This window comes from Oncorhynchus masou, chromosome 31, assembly GCF_036934945.1.
Source record: "Oncorhynchus masou masou isolate Uvic2021 chromosome 31, UVic_Omas_1.1, whole genome shotgun sequence".
Taxonomy (NCBI): domain Eukaryota; kingdom Metazoa; phylum Chordata; class Actinopteri; order Salmoniformes; family Salmonidae; genus Oncorhynchus; species Oncorhynchus masou.
In genome coordinates, this window is record NC_088242.1 from 93,208,210 (window position 1) to 93,224,390 (window position 16,181).

Genomic DNA, 16,181 nt, shown 5'->3' on the forward strand with positions numbered 1-16,181 from the left:
CATTGACAATGGAGGCTCCCAGGAGGAGATGTACAAGCCAAGCTCCTACTGATTTCCAACTCTCCAGACAAGCACCTCTCGGCCAGGGGAAGATGGCATCTCTGAGCAAGCTGCTGCAGAGCGGCTCTCTGAGAACTAGAGGGCAGCAGTGGCACGAGGACAGAGCCAGCAGTGGGAACAAACTACTGTTGTTGAGTCAGACTGCCTAATATATCCCTGAGTGTAAAAGTGTGTATACTACCATTTCAGTTATCATTTTTTACTTCACACGGCAACAGAGCTTGTATTAAAATTCTAGCCGCATAACCCCTCTTGAGGTAAGAAAACAATTAAATTGTGTTAACACATTTTCTGGTTTCTGAAAACTATCCGTTTAACATGAGCTAGTAGGAATAGTAAAACAGAAGGGATGAGCTTCGATTTGTGGCTGAGAATAAGTTCCTGGTCGTTTCCAGGCCTATCACTGATATGTGTCTGTGTTTTATAATTTCATATTTATTCACTGCAGCTCCATAACTCTAGGTAAGGAGCCAGCAACATTCTGCTTCCCTATGGCAGCCCTCTTTCAGCACTCATTATTTCTTTAGCTATAATGAGCTCCTCTTAATTTTATGGCCTCTTATGTTCTCTCACAAAGCCATTTTCACATACAATTATTTGTTCCTTCAAGAATAATCTCATATTTTATTTTTTTTCAAAGCAGATTATTTCTTGTGGAGAATAAAAACCTTGCGAAGCCACAGAGGACAGGTTTAGAGCACAAAAGCCACAGGAGAGGACAGGTTGAGAGCACAAAAGCCACAGGAGAGGATAGGTTGAGAGCACAAAAGATAACTAGGAATTGAGGTTGACTGAGAGCAGGAATTCATATTTGAATGCCATGACTCAAAGTTTCTCTTAGTCACTATGCAAAGTTATTTCTTGTGACAAGTAGAGTCTTGTGACAGTTGCATAAAAGGACACGCCAGTTGTCCTTCTTGTACTTGCTGGATGTTAATTGCCTTGTCAGCCTATTTTGCAGCCTAAATCTGCATCTCTGGAAAATGTGAGATCGACAATATCAAGCACCTCCAATTGTTGTTGTCAGAGAGGAAGAGGCTAAGCGAGAGGTTTCACTCTCGACAACATCTGTCCAAAATAACCCCAATGTATTTTTATGGGCTTATTTTGGACCTAAGCTTGTTACCTGCCTTCTGCCTTTGGGACAACGATTTCCATTGTTCGAGGCTGAGACATGAGCATCTCATCATTATATATAGATCTCTGTTGTTGTGTAAAGTCAAAATGGCAATTTCCTTAATTCCCAGGTTGGCATAATTGACTATTTATCTTCACAAAAGGCACTTAAAAGGGGATCCATGTAAGCAGCTGCATCTGGACTGCTCAGACTAGGTCATCACATCTGATTACATTTGAACGTCCTTTGCATTGTTTTCTTCAGCTCTGCCCTCTGCCACTTAATCTCTTGAGGATAGCTGTTGTAGATTGGACATCAACGTAATTTTGTCACTTACAAGAACGTGTCTGACGTGCTGTGCGATCCAAACAAGCTATAACTACCTAGAGATGTGTAGACATTTTGGAAGGACAACGGAACCCTGTAAAATATATCAATATTAAAGGTTTCTGAAGTGACAAATACTCCATTCTCTTACTGATTGGTCAGAGTGGGCTTGACCTTTTCAAATGTATTGGTCACCCATCAACTCTAATCATATCATATTGAATCAATTACCGCCACAATATCTATCATTCATTGCGCAATCACAATTTCTTCACTCTTACCCTTACCAATTGACATGGTATTATTTGCTATAACTAACATGCTAGCTTCTTACAAGTACAGCATAACCTCTCAGCCCAAAACCATAAGCCTGAACACCTGATCAGCTTGATTTCTCTAAATACTTTGGATAGACATGTGACATGTAACATGTGAGTTACATAAAGTCTTTCCTCAAGTTCCCAGAAGGCTTACAATGCAGCTAGACGAGGCTAACATCTGTTTGATTGACAAGAACCCTATTACTCGTGTAATGTTACGTGTGGTTTTGCTCACCTTTACTGACATCCAAGCGTAAGGCATTACGATGCAGTTATAATGCGTCGTAAGACTAATAATAGGCAATATATACTTATAATGAGCATCCTTTATTATTTATCAAAGTCATCTCACAATGATCCGGGTTTAAATAAACAGTATGTTTGACACAATTGAAAATGCCATACATAGAGAGACATGACATGGCCAAATTACGCAGATGCTACGCTACAGGACTGTTTTGCTAGCACAGACTGGAATATGTTCCGGCTTCATCAATGAGTGCATCGACGATGTCATCCCCACAGTGACCGTACGTACATATCCCAACCAGAAGCCATGGATTACAGGCAACATCCGCATCGAGCTAAAGGCTAGAGCTGCCGGTTTCAAGGAGCGGGACACGAATCCGGACGCTTATAAGAAATCTCACCATGCCCTCAGAAGAACCTTCAAACAGGCAAAGCGTCAATACAGGACTAAGATTGAATCCTACTCCACCGGCTCTGACACTCGTCGGATGTGTCAGGGCTTGCAAACTATTCCGGACTACAAAGGGAAACCCAGCCGCTAGCTGCCCAGTGGCACAAGCCTACCAGACGAGCTAAATGCCTTTTATGCTCGCTTCGAGGCAAGCAACACTTAAGCATGCATGAGTGCACCAGCTGTTCTGGACAACAGTGTGATCACCTCAGGAAGCTGAATAAATTAATCTTGGCCCCTAAGACCCTCACAAGTTTTTAGAGATGCACCATTGAGAGCATTCTGTCGGCTGTATCACCACCTGGTACGGCAACTGCAGGGCTCTCCAGAGGGTGGAGCTGGCTACCACCCAGTTACTCAACCCTGCACGTTAGAGACTGATGCCCTATGTACATATACATGGAACACTGGTCACTTTAATAATGGAACACTGGTCACTTTAATAATGTTTACATACTGTTTTACCCATTTCATATGTATATACTTTATTCTTGGGGGCGGCGGGGTAGCCTAGTGGTTAGAGTGTTGGACTAGTAACCAGAAGGTTGCAAGCTCAAATCCCTGAGCTGACAAGGTACAAATCTGTCGTTCTGCCCCTGAACAGGCAGTTAACCTACTGTTCCTAGGCTGTCATTGAATTTGTTCTTAACTGACTTGCCTAGTTAAATAAAGGTTAAACAAAAAAAATTCTAGTCAGGTATATGCTACTCACCTATTGTTGTACATACACTATTCTTTCCTATGTATTCTACAGATCTACAAAATATTCTATTCACATACTGTCCATAATGTCTATACATACAGTTGAAGTTGGAAGTTTACATACACCTTAACCAAATACGTTTATACTATCCTAGCAGAAATTCCCTGTCTTAGGTCAGCTAGGATCACCACTTTATTTTAAGAATGTGAAATGTCAGAATAATAGTAGAGAGAATGATTTATTTCAGCTTTAATTTCTTTCATCACATTCCCAGTGGGTCAGAAGTTTACATACACTCAATTAGTATTTGGTAGTATTGAACTTAAATTGTTTAACTTGGTCGAACATTTTGGGTAGCGTTCCACAAGCTTGCCACAATAAGTTGGATGAATTTTTGCCCATTCCTCCTGACGGAGCTGGTGTAACTGAATCAGGTTTGTAGGCCTCCTTGGTAGCACACATTTATTCAGTTTTGCACATACATTTTCTATGGGATTGAGATCAGGGCTTTGTGATGGTCACTCCAATACCTTGACTTTGTTGTCCTTTTCGAAGTATGCTTGGGGTCATTGTCCATTTGGAAGACCCATTTGCAACCAAGCTTTAACTTCCTGACTGATGTCTTGAGATGTTGCTTTAATATATCCACATCATTTTCCAACCTCATGATGCCATCTATTTTGTGAAGTGCACCAATCCATCCTGCAGCAAAGCCCCAAAACAACATAATTCTGCTACCCCCGTGCTTCACGGTTGGGATGATGTTCTTCGGCATGCAAGCCTCCCCTTTTTTCCTCCAAACATTATGATGGTCATTATGGCCAAACAGTTCTGTTTTTGTTTCATCAGACCAGAAGACATTTCTCCAAAAAGTACGACCTTTGTCCCCATGTGCAGTTGCAAACCGTAGTCTGGCTTTTTTATGGCGGTTTTGGAGCAGTGGATTCTTCCTTGCTGAGCGGCCTTTCAGGTTATGTCGATACAGGACTCATTTTACTGTGGATATAGATACTTTTGTACCTGTACTTTTGTACCTGTAGATACTTTTGTACCTGTAGATACTTTTGGACCTTTACCACAAGGTCCTTTGCTGTTGTTCTGGGATTGATTTGCACTTTTCGCACCAAAGTACGTTCATCTCTAGGAGACAGAACGTGTCTCCTTCCTGTGCAGTATGACGGCTGCGTGGTCCCATGGTGTTTATACTTGCATACTATTGTTTGTACAGATGGTACCTTCAAGCATTTGGAAATGGCTCCCAAGGATGAACCAGAATTGTGGAGGTCTACAATCTTTTTTTCTGATGTCTTGGCTCATTTCTTTAGATTTTCCCATGATGTCAAGCAAAGAGTAACTGAAGGTTGGCCTTGAAATATATCCAAAGGTACACCTCCAAATGACTCAAATGATGTCAATTAGCCTATCATAAGCTTCTAAAGCCATGACATAATTTCTGGAATTTTCCAAGCTGTTTAAAGGCACAGTCAACGTAGTGTACGTAAACTTCTGACCCACTGGAACAGTGAATTATAAGTGAAAAAATCTGTCTGTAAACAATTGTTGGAAAAATTACTTGTGTCATGCACAAAGTACATGTCCTAACCAACTTGCCTTAACAAGTAATTTGTGGAGTGGTTCAAAAACTAGTTTTAATGACTCCAACCTATGTGTATGTAAACTTCCGACTTCAACTGTATATTTATACTCCGGACTTTTAGATTTGTGTGTATTGTTGTGTATTGTTAGATATTTCTACACCCGCATTAACATCTGCTAAATATGTGTAGGCGACCAATACAATTTGATTTAATTTCATTGCGTTCCCAACATTAATATTTTTGTTCTGAGTTCTACCCGCGCCTGTCTTTCTGTGAAAGAGTAGAATCATGATTCAGGTATGTTTGTTATTTTTTCCTGCTTTCCCGGGTTGGCCTCGTTACAGTGCCTCTTAATTAACTGAAGACGATGTGGGCGATGAAACTATGGAAAGCCATTAATTTGCAATGGAAGATAAGTGAAGTGGAATGGGGACCGTTGGCCGGACCAAGCATTTGCGAGGGTCTTGAACAGTGCGGGACTAAAGTTGGGGAAAGCTGAACTTTATGCAAATACACTGCAACGTTGCGGCGTGCTTAACCAATCGAAGCTCACTATAGCTTCCAGCCCCTACTGGATTGGCTGTTGATACCTAGCACTACCTAGCTTGATAGCACCCACATGAGGGCAAAGCGGAATACAAGGGCTAGTTAAAACGCACTGTTAGCAGAGCTGTCATTCACCACTCTGTCCAGTCAGATGACTGGCTATACAGTAGCAAGGGCTCTGGCTACTGTTGTCAGGACAGGATAAAATAAAATGGACGATATGGAATGGACAATCACAACTGTCCAGGAGTTTCATCCCTTTGTCATGTACAGTGGTTTCAAGTTTGTATCCAGCAAAGTTCATCACAGCGAAAAAGAAAACACTTCGCATTTCCCACTGTGTAAACACATTGCAAATGGGCTCACAATAACTCCTGATAAAGCTGGGAAGCTGATATTCAGAGCTTAAATAGAAAATTGGAATCAGGACTAATAAAGCTAATACAACAGCCTGTTTTACAAATGGTGGGCCTAACACATGGATGGGCGTTCATAAAATTCTGTTGCGTCTGACATGGTAGGCTACACCCAAGTAAGTGTGTTTTTTTATCACTGCATCACTGAATACATTATAAAGGCTTGTATAAGGAGAACCTGTCCGGAGAACCTGTTGGTTGGGATTTTTGTTTCAGTTCCAGCCCAGCTGGCACATTTGTTCCATTATAAGTTGCGGGAGCGTACGTTTTTGGTCTTCCATTGGTTCTGGGAATGTAGCCATGAGTTTCCTGACCGGTAAAACGGAAAGATTTTTTAAAACGTTCTGAGAATGGAAGTGAACATTTTGCCTGTTCTGGGAACATTCATTTCTAGGTTGCAGGGAGGTTCTGAGCATGTTTTACTATGGTTTCCTGAAAGTTTTTCTGGGAAGAAAAGCAGCCAACAAACTGTTGGAAAAGCATTCCAGGTGAAGCTGGTTGAGAGAATGCCAAGAGTGTGCAAAGCTGTCATCAAGGAAAAATATATAAATATATTTTGATTTGTTTAACACTTTTTTGCTTACTTCATGAATCCATATGTTATTTCATAGTTTTTTTGTCTTCACTATTATTCTGCAATGTAAAACCCTGTAAAGAGTAGGTGTGTCTAAACTTTTGAACGGTACTGTATATCAACACAACCTCCAAAAGGATCACACTCAAATAAGTGTCATACCCTTTTGACATGTATTGCATGTTAAAGTTGCAATATGTAATTATTTTGTCGACCCGACAAAATTCAAATAGAAATGTCAGGTATAGATCTGTCATTCTCATTGAAAGCAATTTTAAGAAGAGGTAGAGCTGTTCTATGTGTACTATCTCTATGCTACCATTCTTTAAAAAAGAATTTTGGTTGTTTTGGACACCAGCTTCAAACAGCTGATAATACAATATTTAGGGTATCACAGCGATTTAGATGGTACAATGATTCTCAAAACTATACTTGCTACTTTTGTCACATAAACTGAAATTAGGTGAACAATTTTAATTTTAGCAACCAGGAAATAGCGGAGCGATTTCTGCATAGTGCAACTTTAAAGGAGCACCTCAGCTAGCACATTTGGTTCCGTGGAAGTTGTGGGAACGTTTTTGGTTTACCATTGGTTCTGGGAACGGAGTCACAGGTAAAACGGAATGTTTTTTTAAGCCATCTGAGAAAGGAAGTGAACTTTTCGCCTGTACTGGGAATGTACATTTTTAGGTTGCAGGGAGGTTCTGAGAACGTTTTACTCTGGTTCCCCAAAGGTTTTCCTGGGAGTTTTCATATGATATAGGTGAAAATCGCTCCAGGGCTGTTAGCCCTGGAGAGGTTTTGAAACCTTTGGGATTGAGAGGTAAAACCCAAACTTTTTCAGCAACATTGTAAATATTATAATTGTAATATTTATTATATTAGAAATACAAGTTCAATCTGTACTTCAATCAGTGGAGGCTCCTTAGAGGAGGAAGGGAGGACCATCCTACTCAGTGTATTTAAAAAATAAAAATAGTGAAACATAAAAAAGTATAATTTTTTGGGATAAACTATACTAAATATATTCTCGTCACCAGATAACTGATTAAAACATACAGTTTTACAATAAAGGTCTACAGTGGCCTCACACAGCATCCCCTAGGGTAGCACCATGGTGTAGCCAGAGGACAGCTATTTTCCATCTTCCTTTGGGTACATTGACTTCAATACAAAACCTAGGAGGCTCATGGTTCTCCCCCCTTCCATAGACTTACACAGTAATTATAACAACTTCTGGAGGTCGTCCTCCAACCTACCTAATATGGTGACAACGGTGAAGGCTGTGTAGTGGTTAGCGGTTATGGTATGAAGGCTTAGAGGGGGTTTTGTGCCTTGACGGCTGCACAAGCGAAGGGAAAAGGTGAGAGGAGGTGAAGGATGTGAGTAGGAATAATACAATGAGCAAAGTGAGGATGCTTTATATGGCTGCTATGAAAGTGAACTGTGTGTGGTTAATCAGGGGTGTTGCGGAACCTTTTCTTAAACGGAAGCAAACGGAATGAAACTAGGATGGACCTAGCTGAATTTGTCCAATTGAAACTCTTGTTTTAGTTCCGTTTTGCTACAGTTTGGACTAATGATTAAACCCCAGATCAACTAGATTCAGGCAATAGTGTGCATGGTGGTATTGAACGTGTCACTGTCTGTCATCACCTTGATTACGTTATGATCTTTTATTTGTAGTCTAGGTTGTAGCGACCTCATGATGGTGTCATGACGTTGGCCTGGGGGATAGGTTTATGACAGTTATTAAAACCTCTTCCCCCCTTTTCCCTTCTCTAACCTACCGAGGTTACATTTGCAAAATCCTTGGTTAACATAGAGATTCTGGGAACATCAGTATGTGGGGGAAAATTAACTATATTCTGGTAATCCGAACAATTGAACATATGCAGTGGTACTTAATGAATATGATGTCAGTTCAGTTGTCATCTGAGACATTCTCATCAATGATAAGATGACATAAACTCTACAGTAGAAATTCTACACAGAGTTATCAGATTCACATGGAATTGTTGTTCAACCTCAGCTGCTGTCCGAGTGCTTACCAATACATATATAACAACAACTCCTGTAACCTCAACTGCTGTCCGAGTGCTTACCAATACATATATAACCACAACTCCTATAACCTCAGCTGCTGTCCGAGCGCTTACCAATACATATATAACAACAACTCCTAGAGCCTCAGCTGCTGTCCGAGTGCTTACCAATACATATATAACCACAACTCCTATAACCTCAGCTGCTGTCCGAGTGCTTACCAATACATATATAACAACAACTCCTAGAGCCTCAGCTGCTGTCCGAGTGCTTACCAATACATATATAACCACAACTCCTGTAACATCAACTGCTGTCCGAGTGCTTACCAATACATATATAACAACAACTCCTATAACCTCAACTGGTGTCCCGTTCTCTACATCAACAACCACAACATCAACTGGTGTGCCGTTCTCTACATCAACAACCACAACTGGTGTCCCGTTCTCTACATCAACAACCACAACTCCTATAACCTCAACTGCTGTCCCGTTGTCTGCAACCGCTACCTTCCTACCAACAATGATTCCTACAGCAGGTACGTGTGCATATTTTGTATTTTTATTGTAAAATGTACATTGTCGTCCAAATGTGACTGACAAAGTTTGCTTGCCATCAATTTAGTTAGCTCTTAATAGATTATTGATTAGCCAAAAGTGATGTTCAGTACTAACATACAACCCAGATGTTATTGCATTCAACTTCATCTACTTCATGAGCATGGCATCCACTGTTTCGGTCATCTTAAAGATCCTAACTCATGATCCCATTTTGAAACATTCCCAATCATCGTCATGTTATTCCTATACATAATAGTGTGTTGTTCAATGTGCATTTTGTCAGGCATAGGTGTATAGGTGGCAGGGAAGTCAGGCGCAGGAGAGTCAAATGGAGTGTAAAATGGAGTCTTTTAATAAAGTCCACGTAGCATGCTCCATAACACTAAAATGTACATACATAAACAAACAAACATGGTACGAGGACCCGACGCGCACCTATACAACATCAAACTACACTGACAATAAAACAATCTCCGACAAAGACATGAGGGGAAACAGAGGGTTAAATACACAACAGGTAATGAATGGGATTGAAAACAGGTGTGTGGGAAGACAAGACAAAACCAATGGAAAATGAAAAATGGATCAATGATGGCTAGAAGACCGGTGACGTCGAACGCCGAGCACCGCCCGAACAAGGAGAGGCAACGACTTCGGCAGAAGTCGTGACACATTTGCTCTCTTGCAAACAAGTTCTAAAAGCTCAAAGGAAAGCATTCAGATATTAAATGAATTATTAGGCTTACTATCGTCATAATATCCTGAGGGTTACTGTAGCACAATCCTTAAGGGTTAGCAGGGAGCCTAAAGGGTAAAGCGTTGGACTAGCAACTGAAAGGTTGCGAGATCGCATACCTGATCTGACAAGGTGAAAATCTGTCGTTCTTGTCAGGATTTGGCCAGGGTTGTTCCGGGTTTTGGTCACTAGATGCCCCCATTGTGCTTTTTGACCTTATGTCTTTTCCCTTGTTCCCCATTATTATTTGCACCTGTGCCTCGTTTCCCCTGATTGTATTTAAACCCTTAGTTTCCCTCAGTTCTGTGCTCTGTGTTTGTATGTTAGCACCCAGCCCTAGTGTTCTGTGTTTTCTTGTCGATTCCGGTGGATGCTCTTGTGGAATTCTGTTTTTGTTTTTGAGTATCTCTTGAGGCTTTTTTGTGCTATTCCTACCACCTTTTGGATTTGCCATTTTTGTATTTAAGGACTTCTCCTTTTTTACTTTATTAAATACACCGTCTTAAGTACTGCTGTGTCTGCCTCATCTTCTTGGTTCTGCTGACTATTCGTGGCTCAGTTGGTTAAGTGACTGTTTCTCACTCCGGAGACCCAGGTTCGTAACCGGGTCCTGACAGTTCTGCCCCTGAACAGGCAGTTAACCCACTGTTCCTAGGCCATCATTGAAAATAAGAATTTGTTCTTAACTGACTTGACTAGTTAAATAAAGGTAAAAAAGCATTTGGACCAGTGGTTCTCTTGATATGTCAAAACAGATTTGTATTTAATCTACACCTGCAGCTCCAACTAATGTGTAAACAATACCACCACTGAGTTTTCAAAACAACTGCACCTCCAAAACTAGAAGTATGACTTTTTAGGACAAAATGAGAAGGGATCCAACAATCTCAGCGTTACAGAAATATTGAGAAAGAAAGGAAATGTAGTATGACATGGTCCTAGTTCTAGTTCGATTTCAGCTTCATCCACTCCCTGAAACATTTACTTAAAATATTTATGTTAGTCTTATTACTTCCATCTTCCTCAGACCTGACAACGTTTGTACATGCAGAGGTGAAGTTATCCAGCTACGAAAATCTGGATAACGATGCACTTGTTTCAAACATTGAGGAGGTATGTTGAAAATCTGATTTTATATCTTGTCTGTCTTCTCCCTGTCTGTCAGACCAAGGTGAAGACAGATTCAGGTTGGATATTCGATGGATATTTGCCTGTAGTTTTCCTTACGTCCACAAACAGCAGTTAGGGACCATCAACATAGTGACAAATCCAATTTTTCTAATTTCAATAGCTCTTCAACCATTAATCCTAACACTTTCACACCTGGTTCTAGCTAACCCGATGGTAAAGACAATTTGCACACACTTTTGTTTGTCGATTTTCATCTCGCACTATTTTAAATTATTTATTAACATTTTTGAATTTCAATAGCTCCTTGGTCATGTGACCTACTGACCTCAAACAAACAGGGTTCAGAATGTACTCGCAGTGGTCCTACACATTGCACACCCTTTAGTTTGCCCATTTTCATCACACATTTTTACATTAATTTTGTAAACATTCTCATTTCAATAGCTCTTTGGTCACTCACACACCTATTAACTTGGGCCTTTTCCCTGGGGCCTTCCTGACCTCCAGGCAGGCCCCCATCGTCCTGGTGACCTCTGACTCCTGGCATCTAGGCCTACACTCCCTGCCCGCCTGCCTGCCCTCTCCCTGGGCCTGAGAGTATAGCTTACTCCCTGAAATTACTAAGACGTTTACAGTCTCACTGTCAGCCGCCCTTGCTCGGGCTCTAAGTGACTCACCTGCCAAAAGAATCTATCCCGGCGGCCGAGGTCTCCCACTTCTACACCTCTCATGTCTCTTCACAGTGCCAGACTAGAGTCAAGCTCAACAGAGTCAAGCTCTTTCCCCGCTGATTCGGTCAAGCCCGTTCCCTTGGCTGTGGTTTAGCTAGTTGGTACCATTTATATGCATATCCTGGCTTCTGGGCCTGAGTAACAGTCAGTTTATTTTGGGCACATCAGTCAGTCAGAAATTCAAAAAAAGGACCCAAGCCTAAAGAAGTTGAATGACTTTTGATAGCCTAGTGTTGAATATCAAACATAAATGTGCATCACATTGCTTCCTTGGGCATTTTACAGATTGCAAGTCTCCATGTGCTGGCTGATTCTGTGAACACATACACACATAGTCTATAATCTGTTCTATTACCAATGGCAGTTAGGATAGGTGATATCTGACACACAAACGGGTACTATGTTGAAGTTTGAACAGGTCAGATAAAACCTACCCAAATATGGTCTCCCCATCAAACGACTGAGGCTGCCGTCTGGCAATAGAATCTCCTGTCCATCTGGAGAAATAATCAGAGTTGAAGCAGAGTTGATCAGTGACACATGGAATGAAAGGGGGAGACACTCGCGACCCAAACTGTTATAGACCTATATCCATCCTGCCCTCACTGACCATTTCGAATCCCACCGTACCTTCTCCACTATGCAATCTGGTTTACGAGCTGGTCACGGGTGCACCTCAGACACGATTCAAGGTCCTAAACAACATCATAACCGCCATCGATAAAAGACAGTACTGTGCAGCCGCCTTCATCGACCTGGCCAAGGCTTTCGACTCTGTCAATTACCTCATTCTTATCGGCAGACTCAATAGCCTTGGCTTCTCAAATGACTGCCTCGCCTGGTTCCCCAACCACTTCTCAGATAGAGTTCAATGTGTCAAATCGGAGGGCCTGTTGTCCGGACCTCTGGCAAGCTCTATGGGGATGCCACAGGGTTCAATTCTCGGACTGACTCTTTTCTCTGTTTATATCAATGATGTCGCTCTTGCTGCTGGTGATTCTCTGATCCACCTCTACGCAGACGACACCATTCTGTATACATCTGGCCCTTCTTTTTACACTGTGCTAAGTAACCTCCAGAAGAGCTTCAACGCCATACAACACTCCTTCCGTGGCCTCCAACTACGTTTAAATGCTAGCAAAACTAAGTGCATGCTCTTCAACCGATTGCTGCCCGCACCCTCCCGCCCAACTAGCATCACTACTCTGGACGATTCTGATCTAAAATATGTGGACAAGTACAAATACCTAGGTGTCTGGTTAGGCTGTAAACTCTTCTTCCAGGCTCACATTAAGCATCTGGAGTCTTTATCTCCCTCTCTAACTTTAAGCATCAGCTGTCTGAGCAGCTTACCGATCACTGTACCTGTACATAGCCAATCTGTAAATAGCCCATCCAGCTACCTCATCCCCATATTATTACTTACCCTCTTGCTCTTTTGCATCCCAGTATTTCTACTTGCACATCAACATCTGCACATCTATCACCCCAGTATTAATGCTAAATTGTAATTATTTTGCCTCTATGTCTTATTTATTGCCTACCTCCCTACTCTTCTACATTTGCACACACTGTACATAGATCTTTCTATTTTCCTTTTGTGTTATTGACTGTACGTTTGTTTATGTGTAACTCTGTTGTTTTAGTCGCACTGCTTTACTTTATCTTGGCATGGTAGCAGTTGTAAATGAGAACTTGTTCTCAACTGGCCGACCTGGTTAAATAAAAGTTACATAAAAATAAACATATAAAACAAAAAATGAAAAGAGTTGTTGATATTACTGTTCTGTATTATTAGTAATCACCTCATTGTGGATGTGTTGAGTGGATGTGTTGAGTGGGTGCGTTGAGTGGGTGCGTTGAGTGGGTGCGTTGAGTGGGTGCGTTGAGTGGGTGCGTTGAGAGGGTGCGTTGAGAGGGTGCGTTGAGTGGGGGCGTTGAGAGGGTGCGTTGAGTGGGTGCGTTGAGTGGGTGCGTTGAGTGGGTGCTTTGAGTGGGTGCGTTGAGTGGGTGCGTTGAGAGGGTGCGTTGAGGGGATGCGTTGAGTGGGTGCGTTGAGTGGGTGCGTTGAGTGGGTGCGTTGAGTCGGTGTCTTGAGTGGGTGTGTTGAGTGGGTGTGTTGAGAGGATGCGTTGAGTGGGTGTGTTGAGTGGATGCGTTGAGTGGGTGTGTTGAGAGGGTGCGTTGAGTGGGTGTGTTGAGAGGGTGCGTTGAGAGGATGCGTTGTGGGGTGTTGAGTGTGCGTTGAGTGGGTGTGAGAGGGTGCGTTGAGAGGATGTTGAGTGGGTGTGTTGAGTGGGTGCGTTGAGTGGGTGTGAGTGGGTGCGTTGAGTGGGTGCGTTGAGTGGGTGCGTTGAGTGGGTGCGTTGAGTGGGTGCGTTGAGTCGGTGTCTTTAGTGGGTGTGTTGAGTGGGTGTGTTGAGTGGGTGTGTTGAGAGGATGCGTTGAGTGGGTGTGTTGAGTGGATGCGTTGAGTGGGTGTATTGAGAGGGTGCGTTGAGAGGGTGCGTTGAGTGGGTGCGTTGAGAGGGTGCGTTGAGTGGATGTGTTGAGTGGGTGTGTTGAGTGGGTGCGTTGAGTGGGTGCGTTGAGAGGGTGCGTTGAGTGGGAGGATGTGTTGAGTGGGTGCGTTGAGTGGGTGCGTTGAGTGGGTGTGTTGAGTGGGTGCGTTGAGTGGGTGCGTTGAGAGGGTGCGTTGAGTGGGTGCGTTGAGTGGGTGCGTTGAGTGGGTGCGTTGAGTGGGTGCGTTGAGTCGGTGTCTTTAGTGGGTGTGTTGAGTGGGTGTGTTGAGTGGGTGTGTTGAGAGGATGCGTTGAGTGGGTGTGTTGAGTGGATGCGTTGAGTGGGTGTATTGAGAGGGTGCGTTGAGTGGGTGCGTTGAGAGGGTGCGTTGAGAGGGTGCGTTGAGAGGATGTGTTGAGTGGGTGTGTTGAGTGGGTGCGTTGAGTGGGTGCGTTGAGAGGGTGCGTTGAGAGGATGTGTTGAGTGGGTGTGTTGAGTGGGTGCGTTGAGTGGGTGTGTTGAGTGGGTGCGTTGAGAGGGTGCGTTGAGAGGATGTGTTGAGTGGGTGTGTTGAGTGGGTGCGTTGAGTGGGTGTGTTGAGTGGGTGTGTTGAGTGGGTGTGTTGAGAGGATGCGTTGAGTGGGTGTGTTGAGAGGGTGTGTTGAGTGGGTGTGTTGAGTGGGTGTGTTGAGAGGATGCGTTGAGTGGGTGTGTTGAGTGGATGCGTTGAGTGGGTGTGTTGAGAGGGTGCGTTGAGTGGGTGTGTTGAGAGGGTGCATTGAGAGGATGTGTTGAGTGGGTGCGTTGAGTGGGTGTGTTGAGTGGGTGTGTTGAGAGGATGCGTTGAGTGGGTGTGTTGAGAGGATGTGTTTAGTGGGTGTGTTGAGTGGATGCGTTGAGTGGGTGTGTTGAGTGGATGTGTTGAGAGGGTGTGTTGAGTGGATGCGTTGAGTGGATGTGTTGAGAGGATATGTTGAGTGCCAGGTTTCGCTGCATCTCATGAATCTGTGAACACATACACACACAGTCACTGTTCTATTACCAATGGCAGTTAGGATAGGGGATATCTGACACACAAACAGGTTCTATGTTGAAGGTCTAAACCTACCTAATTCTGTTCTCCCCCAATCAACCTCCAGGCAAGAGGTGAGAATGGAGGTGAGGTCTTTGCCAGAGCCTCATTGATGGGCATAGCAGTGTAGGCCAGCTCCTGGCCCTTCATCAAAGATTCTGATTGGTCACACACACACACACACACACAACACACACACACACACACACACACACACACACACACACACACAGATTCCATTATACATGGTGGTTATGATTAGCCTGGTGAAACCTGGCTGATCACTGTGTTCACCTTTCTATTTCACTTCAGATATCATCAAATGTGTGTGTGTTCACCATATAACCTAACCTGGTGGAACCAGCCTGATCACTGTTCACCATATAATGTCCAGGGTATAACCTAGCCTGGTGGAACCAGCCTGATTACGGTTTTCAACATATAATGTCCAGGGTATAATATATATGGTGAACACAGTGGACATTATATTATACCCTGGACATTATATGGTGAACACAGTGATCAGGCTGGTTCATACCCTGGACATTATATGCATCTAAGAAGTAGAAAATAGACAAATAATGTCAGTTTACATGAATAATGTTTGACAATTGGGTTACCACATGTATCAAAGTAATGAAGTGGGTTACCTCAATATAATAGCCATATCTTGAAAAACCAAAGTTCCAAAGACTGGACCTAAAATTGTGTATAAGCGATCCTGCAAGAGCTTGTGCAATGATTCCTATGTCGAAGATGTGAAACATATTTGTTGGTCTAATGTGTGTAATGAGGAACAACCTGACGCTGCACTTGAAGCATTTACTAAACCGGTTATTCTGGTTACTGATAGGAATAAACACATCAGGAAACTTACTGCCAAATCCACATGGATAGATGATGAATTGAAAAACTGTATGGCTGAGAGGGATGAGGCAAAGAGAATAGCAAATCAGACTAAACAACACAGAAGACTGGCCAACATACAGTAAAGGAGAAATCACATAATTACACTGAATACAAAAAAATAAGAAACTAT

At 42.8% G+C, this 16,181-nt stretch overlaps 1 long non-coding RNA gene across 1 annotated transcript; it reads right to left on the reverse strand.

Annotated features, from left to right (window-relative positions):
• Positions 1–14,990: 14,990 nt before the first annotated feature.
• LOC135525347 (uncharacterized) lies at positions 14,991–15,883 on the reverse strand. The gene is made up of 3 exons (XR_010453126.1): positions 15,793–15,883; positions 15,179–15,300; positions 14,991–15,075 (listed from the first exon to the last, which is right to left on the reverse strand). It is a non-coding gene; the product is annotated as an uncharacterized LOC135525347 (long non-coding RNA).
• Positions 15,884–16,181: the final 298 nt, after the last annotated feature.